This window comes from Phaenicophaeus curvirostris, chromosome 1 (assembly GCF_032191515.1).
Source record: "Phaenicophaeus curvirostris isolate KB17595 chromosome 1, BPBGC_Pcur_1.0, whole genome shotgun sequence".
NCBI lineage: Eukaryota > Metazoa > Chordata > Aves > Cuculiformes > Cuculidae > Phaenicophaeus > Phaenicophaeus curvirostris.
The window spans coordinates 69,707,475-69,717,458 of record NC_091392.1 but is presented as its reverse complement, the minus strand read 5'-3'; positions in this window follow the sequence as shown (position 1 = coordinate 69,717,458).

The window sequence follows — 9,984 nt, the reverse complement described above, 5'->3', positions numbered from 1 at the left end:
TACTATTTTATTAAGGAGACACTTAAGAAAAGAGTAACCAAACTGAGCCTGAGCTTTACTACAAATCCTGAAGTCTGATAAGCAAAGGGACTAGTAAGGTTAGAAAAAACAGATTGTTACAGTCACATCTGATAGTGCTACTTTAGATAAAGGCTGTAATGGGAATAAATAATTTTCAACTGAATTTTTTATTGTTTTTGCCATTTCAAGGAAAAAAAGGATCGTGCAATTCACTCAGAACAAGTATTAGCTTATCTTAGACTCCTGACAATTTTTCTAAAGCATGGGCTCAGCAGGGTGGTTCCTATTGCTCAGGTCTGGGCAAAATCACGAGTCTGACTCGTGGAAAGTCAAGTCCAAGTACGCATTATTTCTTCCCCCTGCTCCTCCCCACATACTGGTTCCTTTGGGAAGGAATCTGGCGAATGAGCAGAGAAGGAACTGTTAGATGTGAAAAGCATTGTCTTCTCAACTTCAACATCACCTGAGACGTGAACAGACTAAGAACACAAATTCCATAGACGTGAGGCTTATTTAGTTTCATATTACAGTGTGCTGCTAACTGCCTGCTATGTGGTTGCAGATAGACATAGATGCTGTAATAATTTTACTCTCTGGTAAGCCTTAGCTGAGCCATTGTGAAAGTATATGCCTTTCTTGCAAACTCAGAGTGAAAAAAATGTCCTGGGGATATGCAACACGAAGCTACCCTTTACATATGTATCTTCAGTCACACGAATACACATAAAACGACGTATATACTTAATCAATCAACTCCTGTGGAATCTCTTTCTGAAATGAAATAAAGTAGCCAGTAAAGAGCAGAGGGAAAGGAACCTGACACCTCTAGTGCATGGAGTAAGGAAGGTATCAACCCAGTTGAGTACAACTAGTTACTAACGTAGTTGAGTACAACTTCTTCCTAAATGAAGGAGAGCAGGTAACACCTCCAGATCAGCTCTGGCACGACCTTGATGGGCTTCTCAAACATCCTGCATTAAACCTATTGCCTTTGGAAAAAGACCAGCATACAGGGAGCAGAGAGAAAGAAAGGATGAATGGTCATTCCTCACTTTCCTCACGTGCAAAGCGACAGGCAAAACACACTGTTATGCGTCCTCCTGACATCCAATACCTGACAGCATAAGGGCAATGCTTTTGATAACTCCCTGCAAGTTATTCAACAAGTGAAACATCTCATGCATCAGACTAATAAGAGCTCTGTCCCTAGAAAAGTGCTCCTCTATCTTCAACTGTCTTTTTTTTTTTCTTCCTTGTAAACCCAGATGTTATATCAGGGGAGTATTTTGGCTGACAACACTTGTATCTCAAAATTCTACACATTGTATGACCCACCTGGTTTGGAACTATTGCTACAGAAGGAGCAAGATCTCCAAGGGGATTTGCATCATCTCTGCCAGCTCTGTGGAAATACCCTATGGTTTAGAAAACACACCAAATGCCCATATTTCGGTAGTTGATTGCTCCCAAGATGACTGCTGTAGCCACAGTTGGGAGTCATCGTACATCATAGCATTTTTTACAAATATTTGCCCTTTCTCTGGACATCGTAGCAGTCCAAACAAGGAATAAGACCCTTTCCTTCCAGTAGAGAACTAGCATACATAGTGCTGAGTAGCCTGGGAGGTAGAACATAGGAGAGTGTAATCATTTGTTTGAAGTGCTCTTCTGATCTTGCATGAGTCTTGGTGAAATTTGATTGCTAGCAGGCACCTTATTTTGAGCCTTACCTTACAATTTTTTGATACAATTTAGCAACTAAACAGATTGACCGCTTGTCACAACATTTCCTTTCTGATGCCAGAGGGATATCCTATGACTAAGGTTATGACAACCTCTGTTTAAGTTGGGTGGATGTATGTCCACCCTAACAGTCACTAGGATATACAGTATCCCATTCTCTGTGCCCTTCTGGTATTTTTGGAGCCCCTGAAACTTTAGGAAGAAAAAAAAAAGTAATTAAAAAAATCACAAGACTTTCAGGGATTAAACTGACAGCAGCAGATGAGAGACTATCTTCCACCTCGTTGAGAGCACTAGAATAAAACTTAATAAAGGTTACAGACCCTTAACAGAAGCACAGGGAGACACATACACTCCAAAGAACGTCAGTATTAAAATTGCAATACCAGTGCAGTTGGGGCTTCTGCACACCTATTGGGAGACTCATACTGACTTCTACTTAAATAACAATTTTTCTTGAAAAGACTCTTTTGTGCATCTGAAGAATTGAATTATAGGCATGTCCTGCTAGAATGAAACAGAAGTACCATTGTCATAGAGCTACCTTAAAAAATAATTCCTAGACTGAAAGAAAAATAACTGGAGTCACAGTTGGATCAAAAGCAACTGAAACTCTTGGGCTTGCATCCATTAGCTGGAGGTGAATTGAAATAAACTCTCCATTCCACAGAGCTTTGGCAACCTCCTGGGAACCATACTCACCTCCAAAGCTATAAATAAATAAATAAATAAAAGCAGCAAGTCTAGACCTCCCACACCCATCCCATTTGACATAACAGTCCACACTTGGGTGGTCCAATTTGTAAAGCAGCCTCTCTTCTATGACAGTGGAAAACACTAAATCACACTTATGAAAACTGAATACAGTTTTCAAAAAGATAGGAAAAAGAAACATAATATAAGCAAAAGAAGGTTAAGTGCTCAAGAAGGAGACAGCTGAAGGAAAGAAGCCATTTAAAACTAAACTTACTTTGGGCACTCAATATCTCAGCACATTTTTATTCATTTTGGCACTTCCCCTCCCCCCATTTTTTTTGAAACATCCAAGCCTATAACAATATTGGCTGGGACAGTCTCTGCACCCCCACTACCAAACCTCAATGACTCCAGATTTGCCAAGAGTCAAACACCTGGCACTCTCTGCAGTCTCGGTAAAAAACAGAAAAAAAAAAAAAGAAAGAAAAAAAAAAGAAAAAATAGTTTCATGAGAACTTTTATTTTTCCTGCATGGGCACTTCCCAGAAACGTGGCTGTTGCTGATGGTGGGGAGGGAAAGCTATAGTGATGCCATTCTTCTATTTATCCTCAAGGAACAGGTAGCACTTTTGCATCATTCCATCACAATTCTTTGAACAAGGTTATTCTCCCTGGAATAATCTACACCTGCAACACACCAGCACAAACTCAGACCATCCCAAAACACATACAGAGCTGACATTCACACCTAAAGGGCTTGTCTGTAATTTTTGTTGGGAACTATACCATGCACTATTCCCAAAGCTTAGAACAAAAAATCCTAAACACTCAGTTCTCCAGTGATGTCTCCCCTAAAGCTGGGAATACATAACAAAAAAACAAACAAAAAAAAAACCACAAAAAGAACCCACACCCAACAACATGCATCATTTTAGGAACAAAACCAGTAACATCCTCCTTTTAGTTCTAGTTACAAAGCTTAACTGGAGCACTTTTAACATCATAGGCCTACAGGCTCACCTCCTGCCAGAGCTTATAGCTAAAAACTGTTAGTAACATCATAAACCAAAGCCAAATCAGAGCACATTGCACAAGAGGGATTAAGTTTACCGAGATATAATAGGAACAGATAAAAAAGTTCAGAGGCTGACTTGGCAAATTTAGTGGGATTTGTAACAGCAGCCCTCAGAGTTACATACAACTTGTCTCATCTCACTCATGTGAGACTAAATACCAAGAGGCTGCCAGTTACACATTTTCACCTGTACCACTGGTCCAAAGGCAACCCTGTCTATTGATCATAACTGCTTTCTGCTGCTTAACCTTACTATCTACCAGACAGATAACGCTGATGGATCTCATTTCCACCTCCTCTTCCAACATACACTTGCTTGCCTTCTACAGTGACACAACCCTCTGAAGATCCTTGTGTTCAACCAATGGTAGCCTCTCCACAAGCCTCATTTGAGATCAAATCTCAGGTACCTATAGAAAGCCTTTCTTCCACACAAATATCCAAAAATACCTTGTTAGAAGCGTGTCAGCTGCAATTAATAAACTTAAATCATTTAACAGCTTACCAGTGAAGCTGCACAGAATTTGGCTGCTGAGACTTCTGTTCACAAATTTTACTAGAAAGATCAGGACTTTCCCTTCATGCTCAGTGTGTTGGGGTTTATCTACCCTCAAATAAAAAAAAAATATGCACTTTCTGGCCAAGACATAACATTATGCTATCTCCTTAATTTAAAAGCATTAGCCTTGCTTCTTCTCATAGAACACCACTTTGGCACTGAAAAAAAAGAGAAATCAGGGAAAATGAACTCTTTTCAGTAAGCATTATACATGAGACGGGGTTGAGCAGACTGACACACAATTACATCTTGTAGCTCTACTAAAGCATCTAAGCAGATAAAGAAAGGAAATCTTACGTAAATGGGTTTTCACAAAAAAAAGGTTTCGTGGATTAGGCAGTTGTTGACTACCATCTCTGAAAACACATTACGTTCTTATTTTATCATAGTTGAGAACAGACCTGTCCTAACAGCACCAGCCATACATAAGATGTTTACACTAAAATAAAACCTTAACAAAACCCTAAACCTCTAACAAATGGAGAATATGAAAGAAAAGTCAAAGATGTATGTCTGGCTGCTTTGGAAAGACCAGTAATACACTAAAGCACATTTGATATTCAACTTAAATAATGCATAATGTCTTTTCATTGGGGGAAAATGAAAACCATCTACCTGAAAACACTCTGCTCAGTTCAGTTCTTGACTTCAAGGACACCGAAATGACATCTAACCACAGCCAGTCTCACATTTTAACCAGTTCATGTGATATCCTGTAAATGGGTTTTCATACGTTGTCTACAATAAAATGACTAGTTACAGAGCTTGATTTTTGTCATAAGGTAAGGTGCACAAAATATGAATTAGATGTATGAGCTGTAATTACCAATAAGAATGCCTACAAACATGTCCAAAACCCACTTACCCTTAGATGCAGAAATTTCTTTTCCTCAAACTAAACAAGGGAGAGAAGCAGTTGAAAGGGGGCAACAATTTTTGTTGGATTTTCAGCCTTTTAAACATATGCACTGGACAAGAAACTAAATTTGAAAGAGAGAGTATTGAGAAGTAAATGGCAGGGCAAGTAATTCAGTAATGAACTCCGATTAAGGACACGCATTCTAACATACACCCTGCACCAATCCTCTGATCGGTAAGATATGTCATGAAAACAACTACACCATCTGGCAGACAAGTTAAGCAGAAGATTGTGTTATTAATTAGGTTCAGCTAAGCACCAAACTCCTCATTAAAGACCAAAGCTGCATTTTGGAAACCTGCGAATCGTGAAGGAGCAGGGACTTAACCCAACAGAACCTTAAGTCCAACACCAACAAAGACACTAAACCTCTGGTAACAGCTGAACTCTCTGAAGCAGTTAACACCACTGACCTGTCAGAACAAGAACCAGAAGGCAGTAGCCAGCACAGCCAATGTGCTGATTTTGATACTAAAACTAATTCACAAAGACAGAAAATGAAAACTGGGGCCTTTTGATCTGCAGCCTGGACACTAAGCATTTTATCACCTTTTAAGAACCTCAGCACAAGGCAAATGTTGTGTGCTTTGCTTTGCATATTCTTTCAGTTCTATCAAGAATAAACATGATTCAGAGAGAGGGAGAGATACTTATCACAGAACTAACAGTTTAAGTGCAGTATCCATCCTTTGCAACCTGATTTCAAACCTTATTTGATCTTGTGGTTTGGTCTTATACTACAGACAGATGCTATTTTCTATGCCTTGGATTTTTGTGCTATGTTATAACCAACTACAGTCTACTGATTATCACTAAACGTACCTTTAAATAAGCATTAAGGCCCACTTTCATTCACACACACACTCTAGACTAAGAGCAGTCAATCTATCACTATCTCAAGGCTTGAAAACAAAGCCTGCACTGAAGAAAACTTACAAAATTTTTCCTTTCACATAATCAACTCTAAGACAGCTGCCTGATAAAACAGTACTAACACAGTGAATATTTTGTTAACTTAGAAACACTAGTACAGCTAACTCAAGTATTAGTCCTAGATGTGCTGTACCCTCTGATGCTAAAACAGGACTTTCTGATAACTTGTGTTTACTGAAAGATTTGCTTACTGCATCAGACCCTGCATTTCTCATGGAACCTTGCTAATAATAGTGAACTGGTCCAGAAGACTTAAGTCATTTGGGGTCATTTATCTAACAGTATTAAACAGACCAGGGATGTAGCAAAATGATCAATCATGCCAGAACCCCAAACAAAGGTCAGACAAAAGTAAGTAACAGTCCCCTCAGTGGTAGGGCAAATGAGAGATGGATTGAGGCATTTAATGAGAAAACTGGTGGTCATTTTAATATGGTTTTTGGACACTTCTCAGTGATAGGAGGGACTTCTTCAAACTCTAGCTCTTTTCTGTATCTCCCTTTAAAAATGTCTGTTCTTTTTTGAAAAATGTGCAGCATCTGGACTCGCAGACATGAAATATTGTATGGTTTAATAGATTTGAACTATAAGTTGACTTTACACTCAAAAAACTTGTCTACACAGATGTTTCACCAGTACGACACAGCAATACAAGTTAATTTTATCTACCAATGCAATCAAAAAGGTATATTTATTCCAGTCACTCCTCAGCTTGGCTTCTTTCTTATATAAACCTAGCTTAAGAAACCACTGGTGTCACTACAGAAAAGTGATTACTAGGAATTCACACCTTACATCAGTGCAAGATTCACTCTACCAGATCCAGATGTGCTAGTAAAAGAGGTTCATCTCTAGAAACTTCCACTCGAGCAATTTATCACAAAGCATTCAGGTGATTACATGTTAATTGTCTTGAGGTAGGATTAGATTAACCTGAACAATTAAGATGGTTGATCTTATGTAACACAAAAGGGACATTTTATGCCTCTCTCTTTGAATAACACTTGTAGTGATAGGACTAAGGGCAACGGGTATAAACTGGGGAGAGGCAGATTTAAACTAGACATACGGAGGAATTACTTCACCATGAGGGTGGTGAGGCACTGGCACAGGTTGCCGAGGCAAGGTGTGGATGCCCCCTCCCAGAAGGTGTTCAAGGCCAGGTTGGACGGGGCCTTGGGCAGCCTGATCTAGTGGGAGGCGTCCCTGCCCATGGGAGGATAGGTTGGAACTGGATTATCCTTAAGGTCCCTTCCAACCCAAACAACTCTACGATTCTATGAAATACTTCACTGCCACTGGTGCCTTGGGAAGTCACAGCACATCTGAGCCAAAAAGAGAAGCTGAGGAAACATGGAGTGAAACACAGGAAATTTTGGAATAGCGATATTGAGTTATAACATCCTCTGAAGAACAAAGTACTGAACAGCAGCGGAGGATGCATGTTGTTTTTACTCTACTCCTCCCCTCAACCCCCTAGATTTGTCCTAAAAAGCCTCCAGATAGGGATGATGCTTTAGCAGTGGAAAGCTAATGAAGGTCAGCATGGAAGTAAACTGGCAATGTCATGATGCCAGGCCATCTTTATGGGTTTTTATCTGTGAACCACTTGTTTCTTTCCTGTGGGTGCCCCTTTTCTGTTAAAAAAACAGCCAGCTTCTTTTGGCTTAAGATGGAGGGGGAAAAAAAAAAAGCCCCCAGACTGAAGCCAAGCAAGACTCAAAGACAGAAAGGGGAAGAAAGTTCATACAACAGAAGGATGTGTTCACTTTTGAATTTTTACTTTTAAAATACACAGTCACTCAAAACACACATCATCTGCACAACTGTCAGCCACACTTTGTGCCCTATTATAAAGGAAACTGATGAAGTGCAGATGGCAGCTTGTGTATTGAGTTGGCTGCTTCATAAACTGTAATTATGGCGGATGCAAAATTGATCACATCATCCATCTGGAATAAAAAAAAGGGATTATCACTTGGCAGTTTCATTCTACATAGGACTGCAAAATATCTTGCCCATCTCTCTTCTTCAGCATGGCAGGGGTTGAACAATGAAACAAACGAATGCAGAACCTAGATTATCTTTTATTTACAGAAGTGATAAATTAACCACTGGAAAGATAAAACCTGCCCAAGTAATCATTTTTCCTCACTGACCTCATGCTTAGGCACTGCTTGGAATGAAATCAGTTTCGGAAAGTCATCTGTAATTGAAAACAAATAGTGACAATGCACAAAAAAGACCAATAACTGACTAGTAGCTTCAAGACAGTTTCCTAAGCTCCATGAAAGCTTAAACCTTACCTAAATAGGCAGACTGTATCTACTGACATGCTCACCACCCACTTGCTGGATTACTGTCATGTGTACATCACACATCAACCAAAGGATCTGTTTCTTGAAAGAAAAAAAAAAAAAGGGGACTACCATACTCCTTTTAGCTGTGGAAACTACAACAAAATAGGCCTTGCTATGAAGTCCACAGTACAACATACGAAACACAGTCAGGGACCATAGAAACACACATAATTACAACTTAAATAACCACTTATGTGAGATGACATTAGGTTTTGTGATACATAAGCACATAGAGACTTAGTCACTCAGCATTTGCTGGTGTACTTAAAGTCAGGAGATATGTCAGGCATAAGCAATAAATAGCTACCCAAGTTATAAAACTAGTGTTTTAAAACCTGAAGACTACTGGGTGATGCTGCTGCTGTGGGAGGAGGGAAGGGAACCACAGAGAGAATAAACAGACCTTATGCTCTGACAGGGATGCTGACTAGACAGTTCATAGAAATATGAAAAACAATTTGCATCATGGATTCCAACTAACAGATGATCTGATTTCTTCTGTAACTTCTAATGAGCACCTCACAAAGACAAATAAGAACTCAAAAACCACCTAGATCATTAGAAAACAACTTACATTGGACAGACATGGACAAGAAAAAAAATAGCTTTAAATCACTGCAAAAAAAAAATCCCCAAAAGCATCCAAATCCAGTTTTCAACCGTGACTCGTTTACCACTATTCCATTATTACTTCTAGCTTCATTCAGTAAGTCATGTTGCCTTTCACATCAGGGCAGAGGGAGTACAGAAATTCTGTACTTCTGCTTTGACAGTATTTTGCACCTATTTTGGATGACTACTGAGATGAACAGCAACACTGAGTTAGGCTCAACGAATTCTTACTTAGCCAAGATATTTGCCAAAACCACACAAATTCATGTTCACTCACTATCAAATAAACTAGATCTGTGGAAACACAGATGAGAATCTGCTAAATAATCTGCCACCTTATCACCTTCTCCTTGTACGTCCTTGCCACAACAGTAGTGAGATTTAAGTTTAGCTCAAGGGATCATCTTCATGTCAGACCTACCTACTATTAGTCTATATTTTTAGCCTTCATCATTGCAACTAGAAATTGGAAAGCATGACCCAAATGTACACAATGTACTGATCTCTACCTTAGACTGCAAAGAGCTTACAACTATAACCAGCATGCCAGAAACTTGACGGTGACATCATTGGAACCACCAGAAAGCTACAGAGGGGGTAATGAGGAGCTGGCCACTTTCCAGACAATTGCTGAATGAAGGAAAGAGGGCTGCAACCAAAAGATCTGGTATGAGAGAAGGCTCAGATTCTACAACTCCTGGGGTAGGCATGGAGCACAGCCAATACACTGCTGTGTTTTTCCACATCTGGACAGGCAAGGTAAGTTTCTGAGATGCCAGCTTAAAATTCCAGGTTTCAAGCATGAGCAAGAAAGGGGTGTCAATAGCTCTGTGTTTACTGCATTATCTCACACCACTCTGCGATAGATGCAAAGCAACCCCTTTTCTTACCAGGAACCGAATTATGTCACATCATCATTGTTCCCTTATTAGAGGACAAAAGTCATGTAAGCAATTATTGCAAAACAGCCCATGCGTGGCAAAACTTTCGTGCATTAAAAGCTATTAAAGACCTCACACCATTGAAAAAATACAGTAGAAAGCAAACCACCTAAGGCCACTTTTTG